The following is a 26630-nucleotide window of genomic DNA, read 5'->3' as shown; positions in this document are numbered from 1 at the left end:
CTGTTGGTTCAAATGGCTCTGAGCACTATGGGACTTAACATCTGAGGTCATCAGTCCCCTAGAACTTAGAACTACTTAAACCTAACTAACTTAAGGACATCACACCCATCCATGCCCGAGGCAGGATTCGAACCTGCGACCGTAGCGGTCGCGCGGTTCTAGACTGAAGCGCCTAGAGCCGCTCGGCCACACCGGCCGGCTTTGAGCTCTGTTGTGTCTTTAATGACCTAACTGCCGACAGGATGTTAAACCTTAATCTTCTTTCCTATAGTCTTTTGCTGTATTTCTAGTGTTCTTGTTCTTTGACGTTGCTCTGATGCAGGTTATGTACACATGGTTTTTCAGAAGAATCATCTGATTTCACAATGTCATATCTTCTATGTGAATGAAGAGAGAAGTTTCCGATACATTTATACTTTTACATAGATGTACAATGTTCTTATTTCTTAAGAAACTTCAGATTTTACAGGGTTATACCTTTTACACATATACATATACGATCTTGTACAACTTTTTACAATTGCCAAAGTTTTAATTTACGCATTAGCAATGCTCAATGTGTTCTTCACCGAATATCTGAGAAACTCCCAGCCGGTCGTCAGACTTTTGCGATCATGTCTGAAATTTCTGCACTCAACGGTTATTCGCGGTTATTACAAATTTGTTGGAATGGGAGGCACATAAACGGAGCGTTTTGCAAATTCTCACAAAAAGAGAAACATATATTGTGCGATCAGGCGACATTGAATCAAGTGGTACAAGCTGAGAAACTTATACCCCTTATGTTGCAGCAGGTAAAATGCAACGTTAGTGAATCATAGGTTATTGAGAGGAAGTTATATATAACATCGATTTCTGCTTATCTTCTTGATGGATCCAGTGGCTCAGAGGCTGAAATTAATTTTATCGAAAGTTTGCAATGTGCAGGCATGGGTTTGCTTTATAAATCACTGAATACAAATTTTTTGCTGTAACTGATTAATTTGGCCATTTTTTTCAATGCAAACGTATTCCAACTCACATTTTTTATCACGTGTGTATTCGTTGATTCACGTAGCTATTCAACATTTGTGCCTTTTACAAACGCACTACAGTTTCACATAACAGATGTGAAACATGACTCAAATGTGGAGAACCATAACCACATCTTTTTTGGTAAACATTTCTGGAATACAGTGATCAATTAATTGTTATATTTAGATTAAAGTTCAGTCTTGATCACGTTATGTCTGTTTTAATGAGTAACCGGTTTCGGTTTTTTCTATAAAACCATCTTCAGACCTGTGAATAAATTTTAAGAAATACTAGATACCAATCTTTAAATGAATGAAAAAGTCTAATGATGTCAAAATTTTTAACAAAATAAAATGAAATTAGTTATACCCATTGGCTCCTTTGGGCTGGTAGGTGGAGCTCTCCTTGATGCTGTGCAGTCAACTGTTGGTTATGAGTGCTGAGCATGAGCTTAAATATGCAGAGGCTCCGCCTACTTCCTGTCATACTACTTCATAACTACCAATCAGCGTTCATAATATGACGCCATCGTCAAAGTATAAAAGTAGGAAATACACTAATAACATAAAATTGATTCATTTAAATATCTGATTAACAGATAGTAGTTGTGTCTACAACTTATTTATTCAAAATATAAATAAGCTGTAGACACAACTACTATCTGTTAATCAGATATTTAAATGAATCAATTTTATGTTATTAGTGTATTTCCTACTTTTATACTTTGACGATGGCGTCATATTATGAACGCTGATTGGTAGTTATGAAGTAGTATGACAGGAAGTAGGCGGAGCCTCTGCATATTTAAGCTCATGCTCAGCACTCATAACCAACAGTTGACTGCACAGCATCAAGGAGAGCTCCACCTACCAGCCCAAAGGAGCCAATGGGTATAACTAATTTCATTTTATTTTGTTAAAAATTTTGACATCATTAGACTTTTTCATTCATTTAAAGATTGGTATCTAGTATTTCTTAAAATTTATTCACAGGTCTGAAGATGGTTTTATAGAAAAAACCGAAACCGGTTACTCATTAAAACAGACATAACGTGATCAAGACTGAACTTTAATCTAAATATCATAACCACATCAACCATTTAATGGCATCAACCTATGAGCAAAGACTGTATTACAGCAAAGATAATTTTCAAACTCTTTATATTGATCTATACAGTGAACTCAGTTTTGCACATTAGGAAAGGAGAGATTCAGAAATTGTTCTAAAATATAATTTGTATTAGCGTTAACAATTATATATATTATACACTCCTGGAAATGGAAAAAAGAACACATTGACACCGGTGTGTCAGACCCACCATACTTGCTCCGGACACTGCGAGAGGGCTGTACAAGCAATGATCACACGCACGGCACAGCGGACACACCAGGAATCGCGGTGTTGGCCGTCGAATGGCGCTAGCTGCGCAGCATTTGTGCACCGCCGCCGTCAGTGTCAGCCAGTTTGCCGTGGCATACGGAGCTCCATCGCAGTCTTTAACACTGGTAGCATGCCGCGACAGCGTGGACGTGAACCGTATGTGCAGTTGACGGACTTTGAGCGAGGGCGTATAGTGGGCATGCGGGAGGCCGGGTGGACGTACCGCCGAATTGCTCAACACGTGGGGCGTGAGGTCTCCACAGTACATCGATGTTGTCGCCAGTGGTCGGCGGAAGGTGCACGTGCCCGTCGACCTGGGACCGGACCGCAGCGACGCACGGATGCACGCCAAGACCGTAGGATCCTACGCAGTGCCGTAGGGGACAGCACCGCCACTTCCCAGCAAATTAGGGACACTGTTGCTCCTGGGGTATCGGCGAGGACCATTCGCAACCGCCTCCATGAAGCTGGGCTACGGTCCCGCACACCGTTAGGCCGTCTTCCGCTCACGCCCCAACATCGTGCAGCCCGCCTCCAGTGGTGTCGCGACAGGCGTGAATGGAGGGACGAATGGAGACGTGTCGTCTTCAGCGATGAGAGTAGCTTCTGCCTTGGTGCCAATGATGGTCGTATGCGTGTTTGGCGGCGTGCAGGTGAGCGCCACAATCAGGACTGCATACGACCGAGGCACACAGGGCCAACACCCGGCATCATGGTGTGGGGAGCGATCTCCTACACTGGCCGTACACCACTGGTGATCGTCGAGGGGACACTGAATAGTGCACGGTACATCCAAACCGTCATCGAACCCATCGTTCTACCATTCCTAGACCGGCAAGGGAACTTGCTGTTCCATCAGGACAATGCACGTCCGCATGTATCCCGTGCCACCCAACGTGCTCTAGAAGGTGTAAGTCAACTACCCTGGCCAGCAAGATCTCCGGATCTGTCCCCCATTGAGCATGTTTGGGACTGGATGAAGCGTCGTCTCACGCGGTCTGCACGTCCAGCACGAACGCTGGTCCAACTGAGGCGCCAGGTGGAAATGGCATGGCAAGCCGTTCCACAGGACTACATCCAGCATCTCTACGATCGTCTCCATGGGAGAATAGCAGCCTGCATTGCTGCGAAAGGTGGATATACACTGTACTAGTGCCGACATTGTGCATGCTCTGTTGCCTGTGTCTATGTGCCTGTGGTTCTGTCAGTGTGATCATGTGATGTATCTGACCCCAGGAATGTGTCAATAAAGTTTCCCCTTCCTGGGACAATGAATTCACGGTGTTCTTATTTCAATTTCCAGGAGTGTATATATCCAATTCTAAGTTAAACGGAAAATTCCTGTTTTGATGACTATCTCCCTGAAATGCTCTTATTTGTTATATATATATATATATATATATATATAAAAGAATGAATATGTGTATATGTGCATGTATGTGTGCACACACATGCATGTGTACAAGTGTGTGTGTGTGTGTGTGTGTGTGTGTGTGTGTTTGTGTGTGTGTGTTTGTGAGCACTTGTGTGACACTTGCACACATGTGTGCATGATGTCCTCCCTCACCACTAGATCGATTCAACCAAATTTGACAGAGACACAACAGACCTCAGGAGTAGCAGCACTGTGGGGCTTATAACATCCTAGCTCCAATAGAAGTGGATATGTTGGCAAAGACAGTTTCTCCCAGGCCGTGGGATATAGGCTGCACTGCTAATAGGCATGTTTTGTGAAAACAGTATTGGCCTGCGAAATCAATGTGCCTTGCAGGGTAGCTTTCATCTCAGGGGCATGAAATGGTTTTCTGGGCCCCAACATGTAAGCTGTGGTGCAAGGCAGTTGTGCTGTGTTGTAGTGGTATCAGCCTGCTTTATAGACCTACATTACTTGGCAGTCTGTAGATTGGGAGCAAATAAATAGGATAGGCGATAGACAGATAGAGGTGGGAGAATGAGGTGTACAGTCATAGGGGGGGGGGGGGTGGAACATGGAGAGGGGGAGAAGGAAGTGTGTTTAGTATATGTGTTGAACGCATACACATTGCAAGCGGTTGGGAAAAGGCTACTTTTCATATAAAATCCATACAGAGTATTTTCGTAACTATCCAACACGATAAAGAATTTGAAATAATAAATGAATAAAACAAAATTCAAGGTCCCCATAAAAAAACCAAGAAACACACAAATATCGACCAAAAGTTGTGTTGGATGATTCATAAACAGTAAGACCATGTCGGCGATTCAATTTTAAAAGAGAATTTCACCCTCATATTGTTACAACGTGTACTGCCATGTTCACAATGCAGTTATAACTGATACTCATGTGTTGGAACAGATATCGTAAAATTCCTACTGTTGCTGTATTATCATCAACTCGACTCAACGAACGTTGTGTAATGAACAGAAGTTTGAGCTAGTTGCTTCAGGCAGATTTCTAAAAAACTGAAATGTACCACAAGTTTTTATCTTCATTTGTGTAGAAGATGTAATCTTGTGAAATCAGTTTGAAACAAGCAGTGCTGATGTCGACATGTTTCTTTTCATTACTTTATTTTTGTGTCTACCCGTTGGTGCTCATCACCAGGCAAAAACTAATGGAATACTATTAACATACTGAATTTGTTTTTCTGTCTTTGGTCGAGTCTCTGTCAATATGACTGCCTGGATAGAAATGGAAATCTTATGTGGGTGATTTAGTTGACAACAGTTTGTATGAAGAGGGTTTGCTCACAGAAACTCCAATGAAGAACTTTTTAACAGCACAAAGCTAATTTCACTTTAGTCAATATTAATAGTAACTAAGAGTGCTCTGTACACAATCATTGTACATTTAAGCCATATTCCAGATTTATCCATGTCTGCAGTAAAACTACAATTGGATTCGTAGATTCATCTTGATGGAAACTGCTTGTTTATCCTAGTTTCAAATATAGATCACCGTCATCAGTGAGCTCTTTAACGCTAAAAGCGCATGAAATGTAGATATTAAATTTTTTTTATTGGATTGGGAAAAGCATCAAAGTAAGGCCATGTAAGGCAGATTAAAAGTAAGAGCTGTACTGAAGACAAGCATAAAACTAAATAGAAATATTTAAAAATCAATAGTTTCTGCTGAGCATCAATTTATGCATTATGTGTTTTTATATTAAAAAAACAATGATGTTGTGAGTTATCGCTAAACCTCCTTTGGGGCGAATAAAGTGTTTGCATAAAAGCAGATATACAAATCCTATATTGTGGTGCAGAGATTCGATAACCGATAATGAACAGTACTCTCTATAAACACCTCGCACATAAATGAGTGTCAATAATAGTGCATATCCACTATGACAGGTTGTAAAATATGAATATGCAATTGTTTGAAGGGCGCTAAAACTTCATACCACCCACACAACAGGGAGGCTGTTTTCGTTTAAAAGTAAATTGAACACACTTAATTGCAATCACGTTTGACTTTTCGTGAGCTCATTAAAAGGATGGAAAAAATCATTTTCATCAACAATAATGTGTTTGAAATTTGAGGACAGTTCTTTAATGTCGGCCATTCAATTTGAACAACGCAATTACAACAGTAATTAGTGTACGGGGCAGATTAAAAAAGGCAGCTGGTAAAAATGAGCGGCAGAAGTTGGCTGACCCGGACCCCCTGCGGCACAGCCCGCAGTCCAATTAAACTGCCGCCTGCACCTGTGTGCAGGTGCGCGGCCACGTCATAACGAGCAGAACAACCGCTGACGTCACCGCCGGCACTGAGGTACGCTTTGCGCCTGTAGGGCTGCCGTTTACTCTCAGCTAAGAGGAGACACTGGTCTCCCGTTAAGTCAGGTTCCACATTCAAGATGGTGGTGTGCAGCGTTTCTAATGCTCTCTGAGGAATAAAAGATGAAGGATTTAGAGATTATGGTCCAATTGGTGCAACTTTTGTTTAAGCCAGAGGTACCTGAGGATGACACATGCATTCAGGACAAATACCCAGTCGGCGAAGCCACACCCTAAAGGTATCTCGATAAAACCTTAGAATTAATTGGACCAAACCAAATGAAGCACTTGAGACTAAAAGTACAGTTTTGTGTGTGTAACAAGGAGGGGGGGGGGCAGAGATGCTAAATGCATAATGATGATACGTAGTGTAAGGGTACGCAGTTTCTTTTCTTGCCTCTCGAACAGGTGAGGTTCTTTAATTGGATACTTTAATTAAATAAATCAATTCAACTGTGCAAGATCATATACATAGTAAATTACCACTTAGCAAATTGATGATAAAGGAATGCATTTGACTCCAAAATCAAACGATGATCGCTATAAACCCACTTTATAACGATCATTATCTGTTTGCATGGAAGTAATAACAATACTTAGGGAAAAATTCAATGACTTGCTAAATTAGTAAACTGCACCAATGAATAACATTCATAACACCAAAATTAATTGATGTAGGGTACTGATTTCATTTTTCTAGGTAACATATTTAAGTGATTAACATTGCAAGATCCAAGGTTAAAGTAAGCTCGAGATAAGCCTTTGGAAGTGTGAGAAACACCCACTGGAATGTAGTTCGTAAATGGCAGATTGACGTTCAGTTTCGCAGTGAAGGTGTGTGAGATAGCATCGAGAGTGCTCCTGTTGTCATACAAAATCGCACCCCAGACCATAACTCCAGATGTAGGTCCAAGTCTAACACGCAGACAGGCTGATTAGTCTCTCAAATGGGCTCCTTACAACCGTCCGCCAGCTTAGCTGGGTGGTAGCCGACACGGTAGCTCAGCGTGTTCGGTCAGAGATCTGGTTGGCCTCTGTAATAAGAAAACTGAGTGAAAGAATCAATAAACATACTTGAACGAATGTCATGTGACATCCGCAACGATCAAACACAACGATCAACAACGAACAAAATGAAAAAAAAAAGGTGGTACCGTGCTCGCCTCCCATGCAAGGGGGCCCGGGTTCGATTCCCGGCCGTGCTGGAGATTTTCTCCGCTCGGGGACTGGGTGTTGTGTTGTCCTCGTCACCATTTCATCCTCATCCCCGGCGGGAAAGTCGCCCAATGTGGCGTCGACTGAAATAAGGCTTGCACTTGGCCAACGATGCCGTACGCTCATTTCATTTTTTCCTTACAACCCACACACAGCCATCACAGGCACCGAGGCAGAACCAGCTTTCGTCAGAAAACACAACAGACTTACACCGTGCATCCAATGACCTCTCGCTTGACATCAATGATTTCGTAAATAATGCCGGTTTGGGGTCAGTGGTATGCACGTTACAGGAGCCTAGCTCGGAGCTGTCCTTCATGCAACCGATTCGTAACAGTTCGTTGTGTCACTTTGGTGCCAGCTGCTGCTCAAACTGCTGCTGCAGTTGCAGTGCGTTACGCCACAGCCATACGCCGAACACGATGGTCTTCCCTCGCGGTAGTGCTCCTTGGCCGTTCGGACTTCGGAGCCCGGTCTTCTTGCGAGCGTACATTTTCGAATACCGCTGCCTGCAATCGCGTACAGAGATAACATTCGTGCCAAGTCTCTGCAGTATCGCAGAAGGAACACCCAGCTTCTCGTAGCCCTATTATACGACCTCGTTCAAACTCGATGAGGTGTTTTTATGGCGAGTTTGTCGGCTTAAAGGCATTCTTGATTAACATCAACTCAGTGCACTCAATCTCAAAGTTAACTTACACTCATGACCGTTACAGCGTGTATTTAAAGCAAGTCTGATCGGCATTCTCAAGTGTCGCTTCTAGCGCCACTCTTATGCGACTGGTGTAAAATCTGAAGAATCATCTTTCAGATGTAGAAAGACGCATACCAACTGTCGTTTATGTCGTACAACTCGTCCTTGTTGCTGCGATTTTTCCTGGAAAACTTCGCTAAAACGATCTGCAATGGTAATTCAATGTTAATGAGTAACTGAACAAATATTTATTTGAATGGAAATTGTAATGTGATTGCCATTGGTTATCAGATAGAGACAGAAAATGCTAGAGAAAAATTTGCTTATGCATTTACTTTTGAAAGAATGTTGAACTTCTAATTGCAAATAAGTCTCCGAAATTAAAATCTGATTTGCCGATCATAGTTACGTAAACTTCACATTTCCCTACAATTCGCTTCGTCTCGCCATATTTGGAGTTACAAGAGGCGGCTGCGGTGGCTGCAAAGCCAGTCATTGTGTCAGTACCAGTAACTCGTCTATGCCGCAGCCTAAATTCAATCTCAGCCAAGTGATAGCCTTTCGTCCTGCACGTGAATGTGAGACAGTGAAGCAAAGTGTGGTCTAGAAGTGAGGTCTGGGAGAGAATTTGACTATCTGCAGAGCGCTTCCGACAAGGAAAACTTTGGGCTCTGTATTTGTGAGCGTTGCGTAATTTTAACTGGCGGAATACGATTCTTGTGAGATTCTGCCAGTAAGGTGTTGTCTCACAACACGCTGGCCTCCATTCCCTACTCGGCTTTCGGGTGGTTAATCAGTGGAAACATTTGCTAGTCTTGGGGCTGCAAGAGTGTGTACGCTTTACATGCTCTCTATGCTTTTATTCGTACGCTGGCCAATCTAGGTAGATCTTTGTAAGTACTCCACGGCTGTGCCTTAATGTTTCTTTAAACATTCATTTAGTTTAGTGTCATCCGGTATGGTGTCAGTGTCTCACACACTACAAAGGAGATCCAACTTTCTGTTCCCATTCAGTTTCCTAAGATGCTATCTCAACAAGCCCGTGTTGTTCTGTGAGGGTTAGTTCCAGCCAGCCGTGGTGGCCGAGCGCTTCTAGGCGCTTCAGTCTGGAACCGCGCGACCGCTACGGTCGCAGTTTCGAATCCTGCCTCGGACATGGCTGTGTGTGATGTCCTTAGGTTAGTTAGGTTTAAGTAGGTCTAAGTTCTAGGGGACTGTTGACCTCAGATGTTAAGTCCCATAGTGCTCAGAGCCATTTGAACCATTTGGTAGTTCCCGGTGAGTCCGTTTACAAAAGCGGTTCTCCCGGGTTTCTGGTCGTTAACGCCACACATCCCATCGATGTGACCTGTCAGAAACCAACTCTGTTGTCCAATACTTTCTGGAGGTGTGTCTGCATTGTCTGATGCCAAATTCATGATACAACTGACTGTATCTGGATGGCTTCTTTCCTCTCTCTCCCACAAAACAAAACACTGCTCCAGTCATTTTCAGAGCTATCTTGTATTGTCCTTCTCACGGAGAGGTAAGTGGGTGATGGGGGGAGGGGGGAGGGGGTTCTGCGAATGACGTGGGATCAGACTCCCAGGGTGGGTTACAGCATACAAACGTTTCTTGATCTTCATGCAGTTTAACATATTAAATCAAAATCCAACTGAGGCTTGTTGGCAATTGTTATTACAATTCACATTTTATTACCCAGAGAGGGTTGGGTGGGGAGGGGGGGGGGAGAGCGGAAGGGTAATTAATTCCAATTTAACTTTACTGTCTCTTACGGGTTTTTGATGAATTACAGGACAGTTTGATTAAAACTGCCACTGCCCCAAAATAGATTCAGAAGTAATTTCCATGACCTGTGTGACTAAATATCTAGCGGTATTAAAAGTATATTATTCCTGTTTAGGTCAAGCCTTTGTAGGCCCTGTATGCTTTCACATGTAGGAATACGTGCATGGTACAGGTGAAGTTGGCAATTGTGGTTCTTCCAGAATTACTAGATTAGAACGTAGCTAGTTTGGCTTTACGAAGTAGTGACTGTCTGTCGACAGTCTTCGGAAGTTGAGGTATTACGTAGCACCCAAAGCGAACAGTGTTTCTTCCCTGCTCATTATTAGGAATTTCATAAAAAAAGTCAACATGCATTTCTGTGACAGCCTCAGGACTCCATGTACTAGCTTCGGCGCTATATTGTAGACCATATGCCACAGTGCTAACGTCACAGACATTTAGGGTAGACTAACTTTTCCACCGTTCATAGGTATGACTTTTCTCCTTTTAACCAAGTCATCACTGCTGGTTCAATAAGCTATAAAACTCGAAGAGCATAAGTACACTTTGCCACTCGTTTCAGTACAATGAAGTCATTTAGTTAATGCATCTTCCTGTGACTGTGTGTGAGGGTTTTATTTAATATTTAGGATGTTTTTTTCAATCATGTACAAACCCTAGGGATTGATCGATGACAGGACACGGAACAAAAAAGTCAACATGCATTTCTGTGACAGCCTCAGGACTCCATGTACTAGCTTCGGCGCTATATTGTAGACCATATGCCATAGTGCTAACGTCACAGACATTTAGGGTAGACTAACTTTTCCACCGTTCATAGGTATGACTTTTCTCCTTTTAACCAAGTCATCACTGCTGGTTCAATAAGCTATAAAACTCGAAGAGCATAAGTACACTTTGCCACTCGTTTCAGTACAATGAAGTCATTTAGTTAAGGCATCTTCCTGTGACTGTGTGTGAGGGTTTTATTTAATATTTAGGATGTTTTTTTCAATCATGTACAAACCCTAGGGATTGATCGATGACAGGACACGGAACAAAAAAGATCTAATGAACTTATGTCCGGAAATGCATGGTTTCCATGTTAGAGACCATTTATTCAATGATACATTATTACAGAACGTTAGAGACCATTTATTCAATGATACATCATTACAGAGACTGCGGTCTAATAGGCGCTGTACCAGGCAGTCACAATTACAGTATGTATGGTGACACTGTTCCTCATACGTCATGCCCTATCCCTCTCTCCTGTCGTAGTAACTGGTAATGTTACGTCCGATTCACTTCTCTTGCTGACTCACCTGCGATACGGCGTTGCACTCTACGAATTGCGACAGACTTTCCACGTCTGGAGCAGATTTGTCACTGATTTCTCCACCAGGTAACCACAATTCCGGGATTTGTGTCATCCAGCCTACTCACAGATGAGTCCATCTTTACGCGGAGTTCGTACACGGTGTAATAAATCACCCTATATATATTTATTTAGGCCTTTCTATGACTTATGTATGTAGCCGTGTAATTTCTCCATCCCTCCTTCATTTCTGTAAGTATCTTGAACATGATCACATCAATTAGGCTAGAGGCCTAGGTTCATTAAACGTGGTAGTACGAGAGGATCCCAGTTAGTACAGGCAGCTGTAAGGCAGCTAACCATTTCAGGAAGAGCAGCAGCTCCAGGCAGTCCATTCAAATATTGTAATTGATGAAAAAATGGTTGAGTGCTTCAGCGAAATCAACTGTTTAGGGTACTTAGGAAATGATGGATCTGCTTATACCAACATTCTGATTCTACTCACACAGCCATCGCACTGACAAGAATAACAGCAGATAAAAACACGAAATGTATAAAATAAGCACCATTAGAAGTATTTCAGTCATTCTCGTGATATCACAGTCATTGCCTTTACCGACTGACAACAAAACAAACGCCGGCCGGGGTAGCCGTGCGGTTCTACGCGCTACAGTCTGGAACCGTGTGACCGCTACGGTCGCAGGTTCGAATCCTGCCTCGGGCATCGATGTGTGTGATGTCCTTAGGTTAGTTAGGTTTAAGTAGTTCTAAGTTCTAGGGGAATGATGACCTTAGCAGTTGGGTCCCATAGTGCTCAGAGCCACTTGAACCATTTTTTGAACAAAACAAACTTTTGTCAGTAATGTAAACGGCTGTTTGATTATCACTTATATCTTGGTGATTTGAAAAGAATCAAAAAATGTAAATGCATATCGTATCCTTTCCTTATTATTATACTTTTTGTTTGTTACTGAATGTTTTCCCTGTCACCGGTAACAAAGCTTCAGGGTTCAAGTTCCATTTTATGTAAACCACGGAGTTGTCAGTTGTTCAGCTTAAGGTTACACAGAAAGTATACTCGACACTAAAAATTGATAATTGAAGATGAGGGACTTCTCAATTACATATAAGGCAAATTTTCGACAGTAAATTCAAATATAGTAACCTGGAAATAACCAGAGGCATCTGATGTATAATGTTTGTACTGTGATTAACACTGAACAGATCATTAGTTTTAACAAATATTGTCCTTCATGTGGTGTGTTGTTGAGTGCATTTATGATTTGTATTGCACTGTTGGGAGTCAAAGTAACTGAACTGAAAAAGTAACTTAAATCATGAAGGTGAACAGTTAAACTACTCATGAGACGTTGTGAAAAGTAGCATTTTGATATTAACAACATTTTGATTACGTTTTACGGTTGGTATTAGTGCCTTTTGTGGCGTTAAACTGTCTTTGAGCTTTGAGTAATACCCAAGTCGAATGGAGAGAAAGTTATTTCAAAATCGGAAAACCTAGTGAGGTTTATTTAATTTAACTTTTTTATTTTTGCACAGCAGAAAAAATGACAAATATTTCAGAATCTGTAGTGCTCAGGACTCTGTTTCGGTTGATATGTGTGTGATAGGCTACAAGAACGACACTCTGAGAAACTGCAGCCCGTAAAGACTGAAAGTCGATGGCAGATCCTGGCTGACCCATCACTGGAGAGGAGTGAGTGTGAGGGTTGTGGAAAAGAACAAAACAGTGGCAAAGCCAAAGAGCTGGTTTCCGTCGAGTTTTCAAAAACGTACTGGAGGCACAAAAAATGACAGCATCCAGCTGACATCATCATAATTATACCGTCATTCCAGAAAGTTACGAAAGTGGTTTTATTCCTGGCGTAAAAGCGATGTTAGTGAAGCAACTGGGGTGACAGTTTGTTCTAACAACAGTAAGTAACAGATGTAATATTCGACCACTCGTTTGCGTGCAGGCAGTGTTAAATAGTGGGTGTGAGGCCGTATTGTGTCAATTCTGTCGCCTCATAAATCAAACTGGCGCTACCTCTAAATCTTGTGTTCAAGACTTTCTCCAGAATGTTTTGCTGAAAATAAACGTGCGTTAAAACTTCATCGCACACACGTTGACTCTCGAAGAAAATCAGCGATGTGTGGACACCTGCCGTGGCTCGAGTGAAATGAAAAACTTGTGCACTTCTTTTCTAGTAATAATGTTGGCGGGTGGCGTGACTTGGTGTTACCAAAACGACAAAGTACAGAATCGGTCTCTGATGTGGTCCAAAGAAGGACTTTTCTGACAATGGATGAATGTACAGTTGCATGAATGTTCTCTGTGTTGTACTCAAGTTGCTCAAGAGCGGTGTGGTAGAGTGGTGTGGGGGGGGGGGGGGGGGGAGGGGGCGTTGAAACGACCATCTTAATGTTTCTCTGTTTTTTATTAATCCAGTCTCGAAACGTTTTGGGCTGATGGCGTAATATTTAGGTTTAGTAGGAGTTCCTTGAGGGATATGCGCGTCAAATTTACTATTAAATATCTAACAGTACGACTTCCCTTAGCACATTCGGAAGCTAGTGCGTCAAGTGGAGGCACTTTGAAACTCCTTAAATCTGAGGTTCGCTTCCTGACGAAAGACGTCAGCAGAAATAACTTACCGTCGCGACAAGTTTTCTCAACTACGAGGGGCGTTCAGAAAGTAAGCTCCGATCGGTCGGGAAATGGAAACGACTATGAAAATCCGATAAAGCTTTGCACAGATGTGTTGGGTAGTGTCTCTAGTATAACCCCAGTTAGCATCACGTCGCTCTTCTCATTTCTGAGCTCGCAGTGAGTGCGTAAAGATGTCTAGAAAATAGTGTCTGCCGCCAAGTACGAGGGCCTGGTGAGAAATTTCGCCTGAAGCTATGCAGCTAACATTACATAACTGTCGTGCTGTTTCTTCTTCAAGACAATTCTCAGCCGCATTCTGCAGGGGCAATGAAGATGCTCCTGCATCGTTTTCAAATGGAAATGTGAGATTACCCACAATACAGTCCGCAATTGTCTCCCCCTGAGTTTCATCTCTGGTCACATGAACCGCTGTCTTTGAAGACAACATTTTGACACAGACAACGAGGTGTAGGCCAGCGTGGAGAATTGGCGGAAAGCACTGGCGGCTGCCTTCTATGATGAGGCTATTGAAAAGTTGGAACAACACTATGACAAAAGTCTCAGAACGGCGACTACGTAGAGAAGTAGCTGAAAGGTGTAGCTAATTGTTACAAGTAAAACATTTCTGATGTTCACTGTGGTTTCAATTTGGCAATCAATCGGAGCTTGCTTTCTGAACAGGCCTCGTATTTTCCGATGCTGACGCCGCCAATCTCCGCCCAATGGTGGAGAAGGTGGTCTTTCGGAAGAAACGGGTACCGATCGTTGCGTAAGCGCTGAGATTTTGTGTGCTGGCGTGGAGTAGACAACAGATGTGTTTGGCAGCAAGAGACGAAAGAGAGGGAGGATTAAGAACCCGCTGCGGGCCGAGAGCGAGAGCAAACAAGGCAAAGCGGCAGCAACAGCACAGCAGCACGGTTGCCACTCCTCGGGCGCCCGCGGCCAGAGCAAACACTTGCCTCTCCCTGTTGTCTGCTTGCTGCTTGCTGCTCGCTACTCTGTATTCAGGAGGAGAACATGGCAAGTGCCATAACCCGATTTCCCAAAAACTTTGCTCAGTGGAAGAGCAATCACCATAAGCGAACACGTGCCTCAGCTTAACCGTAGATACTCAACCGTTTCTGAGAAAACGACGCTCAAAGTTTTCGACGTTTTTAGATGCCTTTAAGTAGTCATAGCTCTAGGCGAAGTGGTGGGACAGTGGTTAGAGTCACCGTCTCTCACTTTTGCACCCTGTGTATTGCTTTTATTATATTTTTCATTTAGCCGCGCGGGATTAGCCGAGCGGTCTGAGGCGCTCCAGTCATGGACTGTGCGGCTAGTCCCGGCGGAGGTTCGAGTCCTCCCTCGGGCATGGATGTGTGTGTTTGTCCTTAGGATAATCTAGGTTAAGTGGTGTGTAAGCTTAGGGACTGATGACCTGAGCAGTTAAGTCCCATAAGATTTCACACACATTTGAACATATTTTCATTTATCCATCCCGTCTGTAGAAAGCTACTACACGTACTTTTCTTATCAAATTATGGGATACGGGGCATTACATTAATTGTACAATTACAACTGGGTTTCGCTATAAATGTCATACATTTATTACGAGTGTATAATATATGTCTGTATGTATTTTAAGGAGTTACAACCTTTTTAGATTCTGATATTCTTATATTACGTTCTTACATCAACTCTTACACAAATTTTTATATTTTATTCTCATATTTACTCTTCAGTAAGGTTTGGTGCGTTCCCTTCGACAATTCCGATCTAAGAACAATCAAAACGAAGAGATTCGGAACACCAAGAGCATCACACGAAAGCAGGTATGCCACAGTGACATTTCTTCGAATGAATCTCGCTCGGGAAAGAAACGTTGTTAACATTTTTGAATACTTCACGCGTTGTCAATAATTTCAGGGCAAACCACACTTAACGGATAACTTTACCGAAAAGTGCCGCTTGCAATTGTTTATGACTCAAGATATGCTACAGGACTTAAACCGAAAGCAATTCTAAATAATTTTCTCATTCATTTGTTGCTCTTTCTTAATTGGTTTAGTAGACACACAGTTAGTAGACGAATAAGAGGACTCCGTTATTTTAATATACATCGAAAAACATTACTGTAGTAATCGTCTCTGACATGAGTAGATAAATGAAAAACAAAAATGAAAATAATAATCGGGTTTAGAACACGGGCTGCGATAGTGTGAAGCCGCGACGCAGCCATTATGCCAACCCTTTTTTATTTTTTGTTCCGTATTGTTCGTTGTGTTTGGTCGTAGCAGACGTCACATGACATCCGTTGAAGTTCTTTGTTGATCGCTTCACTCAGTTCTTTTATTTTTTATTTTTTTATTATTATCTTTTTTTATTACAGAGACCAACCTGCTCTCTGACCGAACACGCTGAGCTACCGTGCCGTGTACTCTTTACTCGCTAAAGTGCACATAAAATACGTCGAAGACTTTGACTGCCGTTTTCTCAGGAAACGGATAAGCCAAGACACGTGTTCGCTTATTTTGATCCCTCTTGCGCTGAGCGATGTTTATTGAAAATCCGGTGATGGCGCTTGCCGTGTTCTCCTTGTCAGTACGTCTCTTTACCAGGAGCGGGTCGTGCTGCGCATAATTGACACACAAGCTACCAATATCAACAGGTTTACAACGCAGCTATGAACAGTGCAGCTACAAACTCTGACCATCTTATACAGGTGCGCACGAAATTTTCCATATCTGAACGTTAGTTGCAGTCGTTGGACAAAAATATGGAAAAATCCGCGAGAAATGAGTGGCTAAACATAAGTAGATGCTAGTCGAGGATGCTGGTTGCGGTGTTGTATTTGACCACGAACGCCACCTGCAAAATATCCTTAATAAGTTGCGCCAGTCGGGGTGAGAACAGTATTGTGTGTAGTTGTGAATGCAGTGTGTCGGAGTTAAGAGATGTCGAACGTGGGCACATCGTCGATGGTCGTATGGTGGGTGACGTAACCGAGGTAGCAGAAGAGTTCTGTGTTTCAAAAGGCACAGTGTCGAAGATTTATACGGCATACGGAGAAAGCGGGAAAAACACCATCGACTTATGCACAACGCGGACAGAAATGTGTGTTCAGTGATCGTCACGGACGGCCACTGTAGTTGATTGTAACGAGTAATAAGAGGGCTGCAGCTGAAAAGTCACTGCAGAACTGAATGTGACGCTCGCGAACCCTGTCCGCAGCAAAACATGAAGAGAGCTCCAAAACCACTCATCAGAGTTGCAAATGCCCGTAACAGGAAAACTTGGTGCCAAATCCATGAAACCTGGATCTGTTTCACACGCTTTACAACTTGTGGCTGATTTACGTCGCAAAAGTAAACATATTGTGGGTCCATTTTGGCTAATCAGGTCCATCCCCAAGTACAGTGTTTGTTCTTCAATGGCGACGCTGTGTTGCAAGACGATAGGGCCCGGTTCACACAGTTTGCATAGACAAGGACTTTTTTTGAGCATGAGGATAATTTCTGCTGGACAAAGCACACACCATATTTCAATATCATTAAGCCTACATGGTCCACTTTGGAAAGAAGGATGGGTGATCGGTATTCAGCGCCACCATCGTTGCCTAAACTTGCCATTATTTTGCAGGAAGAATGGTACAAGGCTTCTGTGAATACCACAAAGGACCTGCACTTTTCCATTACGAGACGACGGGAAATTGTTTTGAATGCCAGTGCTTATCTTACTCCATATTTGGCACGGTAATGTGCTGTGTTTGTGGTGATCCCATTTTTTCTTCCGCCCCCTATATGTAGTGATTATGTGCCTACTCGTATATAACCCAAGATGCAAGCCACGAAAGTAACTGGACAAGACGAACGTGCCAATATGTGTAGTACTATCATTGTAGTAATCATGAAATTACCTAGCAAAAAATATTTATCTGAAAATAGCTGTGGTGTGAACCTGTGGCATAATATATACAGGGTGATTCAAAAAGAATACCACAACTTTAAAAATGTGTATTTAATGAAAGAAACATAATATAACCTTCTGTTATACATCATTACAAAGAGTATTTAAAAAGGTTTTTTTTCACTCAAAAACAAGTTCAGAGATGTTCAATATGGCCCCCTCCAGACACTCGAGCAATATCAACCCGATACTCCAACTCGTTCCACACTCTCTGTAGCATATCAGGCGTAACAGTTTGGATAGCTGCTGTTATTTCTCGTTTCAAATCATCAATGGTGGCTGGGAGAAGTGGCCGAAACACCATATCCTTAACATACCCCCATAAGAAAAAATCGCAGGGGGTAAGATCAGGGCTTCTTGGAGGCCAGTGATGAAGTGCTCTGTCACGGGCTGCCTGGCGGCCGATCCATCGCCTCGGGTAGTTGACGTTCGGGTAGTTACGGACAGATAAGTGCCAATGTGGTGGCGCTCCATCCTGCTGAAATATGAATTGTTGTGCTTCTTGTTCGAGCTGAGGGAACAGCCAATTCTCTAACATCTCCAGATACTGTAGTCCAGTTACAGTAGCACCTTCGAAGAAAAGGGGACCAAAAACTTTATTGGCTGAAATGGCACAGAAGGTTTCATAACTAACCTTTTTCGTAGGACTCTCCATACAGTTGATTGTGGAATTTGCAGCTCTCTGATAGCTCTGCGAGTCGATTTTCCTGGGCTGCGAACAAATGCTTGCTGGATGCGTGCTACATTTTCATCACTCGTTCTCGGCCGTCCAGAACTTTTCCCTTTGCACAAACACCCATTCTCTGTAAACTGTTTATACCAATGTTTAATACACCACCTATGAGGAGGTTTAACACCATACTTCGTTCGAAATGCACGCTGAACAACTGTCGTCGATTCACTTCTGCCGTACTCAATAACACAAAAAGCTTTCTGTTGAGCGGTCGCCATCTTAGCATCAACTGACGCTGACGCCTAGTCAACAGCGCCTCAAGCGAACAAATGTACGACTAAATGAAACTTTATAGCTCCCTTAATTCGCCGACAGATAGTGCTTAGCTCTGCCTTTTGTCGTTGCAGAGTTTTAAATTCCTAAATTTGTGGTATTCTTTTTGAATCACCCTGTATTATGCATGAATTATCTTCTCCAGTTTTTACGTGGCAAACCTATACAAAGACCGGTAAGTTAAAACATTATCAGAATCTGTTTAACGGCATGTTTCTTCACCTTTGAAAAGTAGTAAAACAGCAATTCTGCGAAACAAGCATTCGACAAGTCCTTGGTGGGTTTTCGGAGGTAAGTGTATGCAGTGGTCATGTAAATTCCACAATTTATGGAGCGGTGGAAAGTGGGCGCTGGAGCCGGCGCCCGATAGCGTCACACATGCGTTCCATAAGGACGTATCAGGCGAATGTGGTGAATAAGACATCAACGTGAGCTCACCATCATTCCCCTCAAACCACTGAGGCACAATTGTGACACGGACAGTCATCGTGCTGAATGATGCAGTCACCGTCGGGAATGTATCAAGCATGTAGGGATGCAGGCCGTCTACAGTAATGTTTACGCAGTCCACAGATATGTTGCCTTCAACTACTATCACAGATCCCATTTAATCTCAGGTGAATGTCTCCCGTAACATGATACGGTCTCCACTGGCCGGCATCCGTGATTGGAAGCATGTTTCGAATAGCCGTTCATTTGAACGACTGCGTATCCAGACACGACCATCTACATTCTGTGACAATAAATGTGATTACGTCGACCGGGCAACACGTCTCCATTGACCCGTGGTTTAACCTCGTTGATCCTGTTCCCACTGTAATAGTAATGGACTCTGCCATTGGGTCAACATGGGAACACGAAGGTGTTATCTCCTGTGGGGCCTCACGCTCAGCAATGTTCGATGCCTGCCGTGACTGGAAGCATGTTTCGAATAGCCGTTCATTTGAACGACTGCGTATCCAGACACGACCATCTACATTGTGTGACAATAAATGTGATTACGTCGACCGGGCAACACGTCTCCATTGACCCGTGGTTTAACCTCGTTGATCCTGTTCCCACTGTAATAGTAATGGACTCTGCCATTGGGTCAACATGGGAACACGAAGGTGTTATCTCCTGTGGGGCCTCACGCTCAGCAATGTTCGATGCCTGCACTATCATTATCTTCTGTCGTGACACCTGCCAGAGAACGCCGCCTATTGTTTTACAGAGCGTACAAACCTCTGATCTCACCGCTTTGTGACGAGGACTGGACGTTCAACAGCTTTTCGACTACCCTTGGTTTCACCGTCCTTTAACAACCTCCCACAGAAGCTCCCAAAATTAGCTCACGAACAACCAGCCAGCTTCGCCGTTATCGAGGGTCTCGTTGGCAAGCGACAGACCACAACAACCTGCCCTTCGTCAAAGTCGCTTACGCCTGCGGATTTTCAGATTTGCGGCCCGTATCGTCTTCAGTGTGATTCGCTATTCTCCATTACAGATAAAGAGATTCGTCAACTCGGCAACAAAAGTCACATTAACAGCATTTAATTGCAAATGACAAACTACATATAGTAGCGTTTAGAGGGATCTACATGTAGAAAATTGAAGGTAAGCGCAACAACAGACAAAAACACTTTTACGCCTAATGTCGTCAGAATAATTATAATTTTAAATATGTTTATGTTTTACACAACTGAATAAAGAGTAAAAGTTCACGATGGCACAAAAGCACTGAAACATATTTCGGTTTATATAAAAGCAGTTGTCTGCATAACAGGTGGGCCTGAAAGCCAGTATAATCCATTTTTGATGTCTTTGTAAGCCAAAACCTCCACAGGTGAAAGCCTAATATTATGACGCACACATATGCAGTGAGGCATTGTAACCAAACAGGGTGATAGGAAGCGGGGGAGCAGCATTGTGCGTTTTATTTTTCGGTTATTGTTTTAGCCACTAACAGAGAAAAGTCTTCGTTAATTTGATTTCTATTTTTATTTATGGAAAAGGCCATCTAATACTTCGTCTTGATCGCTTTTCTACAGGATCGACTTTACAATATTACAATATTACGCGTTTTGACTTCATGCCATTTTCAGAACATACCAGATAAAATGACACAAACAAGAAGCTGTTATTTTACAAAACACGAAATGTCGCATATATAAAAATCAAGATTACCATATTAAGAGGATATCGATGTGCAATATCTTGCAATGCACAAGAATACCACGGACTAGTACTGCCCTTTAGTGACATGGCTGCCTTAAGTAAAACAAACCATGGCCAATAGGTGGCCAGAGTGGTCGAAGGGAGATATACGGTTTATATCGCAGCATTGCACCAACGCGTATTCCATGCAGAGTTGTGTGCTTAGAGCTCTTTGAGTGTTCAGAAGCGAGATTTTCACCAACGCTTAACCACCTCCAACAATATATATATAGTATCCTTGCGAGATGCCGAGTATTCATCAACGTAACTGCCTGTCATTGGGGCGCGTAATTGCAAATTAGTCGATGTGCCATTCTCAGCAGTGTGTGGGTGGTCAAATAATTCACATTTTTGTAATTTTTGTCAGTTACGGGAAGTATCAAAATTAAAATTCCAGTATTACAATAGAATTATCGATTCATTGTTGCTACCATTTAACCTGTCGCAGTAAGCTTTATATGTGCCCTAGTCACTGCACAGCTTACCCAGACGTGAAGGAAAGAAAGTTTGCGATGTTGCATGTCAGCGACGGACAGATAAGCTTACAACTTGGATTCATATGCAGCCATTCATAGACTTTATGTCCCCAAACAAGGATGTCGTGTCACAGGGCTATAATACACTCCTGGAAATGGAAAAAAGAACACATTGACACCGGTGTGTCAGACCCACCATACTTGCTCCGGACACTGCGAGAGGGCTGTACAAGTAATGATCACACGCACGGCACAGCGGACACACCAGGAACCGCGGTGTTGGCCGTCGAATGGCGCTAGCTGCGCAGCATTTGTGCACCGCCGCCGTCAGTGTCAGCCAGTTTGCCGTGGCATACGGAGCTCCATCGCAGTCTTTAACACTGGTAGCATGCCGCGACAGCGTGGACGTGAACCGTATGTGCAGTTGACGGACTTTGAGCGAGGGCGTATAGTGGGCATGCGGGAGGCCGGGTGGACGTACCGCCGAATTGCTCAACACGTGGGGCGTGAGGTCTCCACAGTACATCGATGTTGTCGCCAGTGGTCGGCGGAAGGTGCATGTGCCCGTCGACCTGGGACCGGACCGCAGCGACGCACGGATGCACGCCAAGACCGTAGGATCCTACGCAGTGCCGTAGGGGACCGCACCGCCACTTCCCAGCAAATTAGGGACACTGTTGCTCCTGGGGTATCGGCGAGGACCATTCGCAACCGTCTCCATGAAGCTGGGCTACGGTCCCGCACACCGTTAGGCCGTCTTCCGCTCACGCCCCAACATCGTGCAGCCCGCCTCCAGTGGTGTCGCGACAGGCGTGAATGGAGGGACGAATGGAGACGTGTCGTCTTCAGCGATGAGAGTCGCTTCTGCCTTGGTGCCAATGATGGTCGTATGCGTGTTTGGCGCCGTGCAGGTGAGCGCCACAATCAGGACTGCATACGACCGAGGCACACCGGGCCAACACCCGGCATCATGGTGTGGGGAGCGATCTCCTACACTGGCCGTACACCACTGGTGATCGTCGAGGGGACACTGAATAGTGCACGGTACATCCAAACCGTCATCGAACCCATCGTTCTACCATTCCTAGACCGGCAAGGGAACTTGCTGATCCAACAGGACAATGCACGTCCGCATGTATCCCGTGCCACCCAACGTGCTCTAGAAGGTGTAAGTCAACTACCCTGGCCAGCAAGATCTCCGGATCTGTCCCCCATTGAGCATGTTTGGGACTGGATGAAGCGTCGTCTCACGCGGTCTGCACGTCCAGCACGAACGCTGGTCCAACTGAGGCGCCAGGTGGAAATGGCATGGCAAGCCGTTCCACAGGACTACATCCAGCATCTCTACGATCGTCTCCACGGGAGAATAGCAACCTGCATTGCTGCGAAAGGTGGATATACACTGTACTAGGGCCGACATTGTGCATGCTCTGTTGCCTGTGTCTATGTGCCTGTGGTTCTGTCAGTGTGATCATGTGATGTATCTGACCCCAGGAATGTGTCAATAAAGTTTCCCCTTCCTGGGACAATGAATTCACGGTGTTCTTATTTCAATTTCCAGGAGTGTAGTTGGCCATGGTTGGAAGAACATTCTGCACAATCCGAGCGAATGATTTGGCCTCCCAGATTGCCGACATGAACCGCATCTAATTCGTATGGAACGTCATCGAGAGGTCAGGTCGTCCATAAAAACTTACTCAGGCAACACGTTCGCAATTATGGACAGATATAGAGGGAGCAGGGCTCAATATTTCAGCATGCGGCTTCCTACCACTTGTCGACTGCGTGCCACGTCGAGTTGCTGCATTACGCCAGACAGGGTATGAGGAGGCATCCCTTGGCTTTTGGCGCCGTAATGTATACACGTCATGTCGTTGCTGCATTGCTTGCCTGTGCAGAATTTAAGATGTGTCTGGAAAACATAAATTTTTAGTGTAATTTTTCTGTTTAGTTTTGAGTTGATTAGTTTCATTGTTCAAAAGTGAATATGTTTCCTATTCACACGCTTACACTCAGAAGCTATAGATTTACCACTGCATTACCAGTTAAATGATTAATTTCATGGCAGACTTGTATTTATAATAAGGAGTAAGATTTATAAATATGGTTGTAATTACTACGGAAGATATCAGAGTTTCACTATAGTTTCCGAAACCTAGCTGCTTTACATTATTCAGTAAATGCAATACTTACCGCCTCACCTCAGAAATTTTATTTTCTGATTATGTGTGTCGCCACATTGCACTTTGCGGACGTTGCACTTAGCAGAACACAGTGGCTACAGCATGACCTGCTTAGTATAGTTATACATCGTTGTATTATTCTTTCGAAATTTGTTTTCTAATTTGAAGAAGCATTCTTATTCTGTAAGTTTTGTGTGTTGATACTGCAAGTTACTTACTTTGACGTCAGACTTTGTAGCACTGTCCATTGCACTGCACAGTACGGAATTTCACAGGATAGTTTCTTTAGCGAACAGTTTTAGGTTTTCTGCTTATTTCGGCAAGGGTTTATTTAAATACAGTTATACAGTTACAGATAGTTTGACGACTCATTTCATCAGATAGCGTTTCCGAAATAACACCACTTGCATTCTTCAGGATTACAAGAGAGACGCCGCGCGGCATTAGCCGAGCGGTCTTAGACGCTGCAGTCATGGACTGTGCGGCTGGTCCCGGCGGAGGTTCGAGTCCTCCCTCTGTCATGGGTGTGTATGTTTGTCCTTAGGATAATTTAGGTTAAGTAGTCTGTAAGCTTAGGGACTGTTGACCTTAGTAGTTAAGTCCCATAAGATTTCACACACATTTGAACATTTTGAACAACAGAGACATACTCAAAGTTAAAGATAGGAAATCAGTTCAGTCCAGTACAGTTATAGTTGAGAACATACACTATTATTTATTTTTATATACAGAAACGTTACAATCTCTGAATATTGAACCCATTTTTATGCTGACAATAGAGTAACAGTACGTTCATTTAATATCCACATTTCTGTGTCTCATTAAGTTGAATGTTGCGTTTACACCAATATGTGATACATTTTTTAACAGATGAGACTGATTTCCATATAAAAGGGTGATTTAAAAAAATACGTACTGCAATTCATATCTTAAAAACGAAAAATTTTTAAGAAAGGTACTCATGCCGGTTAATGTGCACCTGGTAGCTAAACAACACTTGATTGATACGTCTTTTTATTTTGCTCCTGGACAAAAAGTTATTTGGAAGGTAAAGAAAAATCGGAGAGCCTGTGAAGCGGTCTTCCAATCTACAGGAAGTTATGCCGCCTTCATTTAACTCAGACGCGTACCTGTGTAATGAGAAGCGGAGAAGCCCGTATTTTGGAATAGACCAGTCTGAACTAGAAATGCATCCGTTCCTCCCAGCAATAATTTGCGCCGAATGATTATTCGAGGGACTAGTCAAAGAGGGCGAAAGCAGCAGCGCTTGGAACGTTTTAACTTTATCCCAATGGAACGCGGCGAATACTTGGAATTCTCTCTCTCGGTTTGGAGGGGCGGACTAAGTAATTAAACGAAAACAAGAAGCATTTAATTGAGCCAAGCGGCAGCAAGACCAGGAGAGCGTTCTGTCTTTCTTGCGCCATTAATTCGTTCTTTTTCATCGTCTTCAAACAACATACTTTTCACGTTCCCGTTTGCATCACAGAAACGGAGCCACAGAGAAAGTGTCAGATGCTAAGGCGGAAATTATGAAGTAAATGTAAACAGTACTGGAAACGTTCATGATTATACGTCGTTTTACGACTGCAAATATATGCTGTTACGCGCTATACGAAGCGTAAATCATCGATATATTTTTTATCCAGGAAGGTTTGACGTGTATTAACTACACTCCTGGAAATTGAAATAAGAACACCGTGAATTCATTGTCCCAGGAAGGGGAAACTTTATTGACACATTCCTGGGGTCAGATACATCACATGATCACACTGACAGAACCACAGGCACATAGACACAGGCAACAGAGCATGCACAATGTCGGCACTAGTACAGTGTATATCCACCTTTCGCAGCAATGCAGGCTGCTATTCTCCCATGGAGACGATCGTAGAGATGCTGGATGTAGTCCTGTGGAACGGCTTGCCATGCCATTTCCACCTGGCGCCTCAGTTGGACCAGCGTTCGTGCTGGACGTGCAGACCGCGTGAGACGACGCTTCATCCAGTCCCAAACATGCTCAATGGGGGACAGATCCGGAGATCTTGCTGGCCAGGGTAGTTGACTTACACCTTCTAGAGCACGTTGGGTGGCACGGGATACATGCGGACGTGCATTGTCCTGCTGGAACAGCAAGTTCCCTTGCCGGTCTAGGAATGGTAGAACGATGGGTTCGATGACGGTTTGGATGTACCGTGCACTATTCAGTGTCCCCTCGACGATCACCAGTGGTGTACGGCCAGTGTAGGAGATCGCTCCCCACACCATGATGCCGGGTGTTGGCCCTGTGTGCCTCGGTCGTATGCAGTCCTGATTGTGGCGCTCACCTGCACAGCGCCAAACACGCATACGACCATCATTGGCACCAAGGCAGAAGCGACTCTCATCGCTGAAGACGACACGTCTCCATTCGTCCCTCCATTCACGCCTGTCGCGACACCACTGGAGGCGGGCTGCACGATGTTGGGGCGTGAGCGGAAGACGGCCTAACGGTGTGCGGGACCGTAGCCCAGCTTCATGGAGACGGTTGCGAATGGTCCTCGCCGATACCCCAGGAGCAACAGTGTCCCTAATTTGCTGGGAAGTGGCGGTGCGGTCCCCTACGGCACTGCGTAGGATCCTACGGTCTTGGCGTGCATCCGTGCGTCGCTGCGGTCCGGTCCCAGGTCGACGGGCACGTGCACCTTCCGCCGACCACTGGCGACAACATCTATGTACTGTGGAGACCTCACGCCCCACGTGTTGAGCAATTCGGCGGTACGTCCACCCGGCCTCCCGCATGCCCACTATACGCCCTCGCTCAAAGTCCGTCAACTGCACATACGGTTCACGTCCACGCTGTCGCGGCATGCTACCAGTGTTAAAGACTGCGATGGAGCTCCGTATGCCACGGCAAACTGGCTGACACTGACGGCGGCGGTGCACAAATGCTGCGCAGCTAGCGCCATTCGACGGCCAACACCGCGGTTCCTGGTGTGTCCGCTGTGCCGTGCGTGTGATCATTGCTTGTACAGCCCTCTCGCA

The sequence above is a fragment of the Schistocerca nitens genome, chromosome 8, assembly GCF_023898315.1.
Source record: "Schistocerca nitens isolate TAMUIC-IGC-003100 chromosome 8, iqSchNite1.1, whole genome shotgun sequence".
Taxonomy (NCBI): Eukaryota; Metazoa; Arthropoda; class Insecta; order Orthoptera; family Acrididae; genus Schistocerca; species Schistocerca nitens.
Note: the sequence above shows the minus strand (reverse complement) of the source record.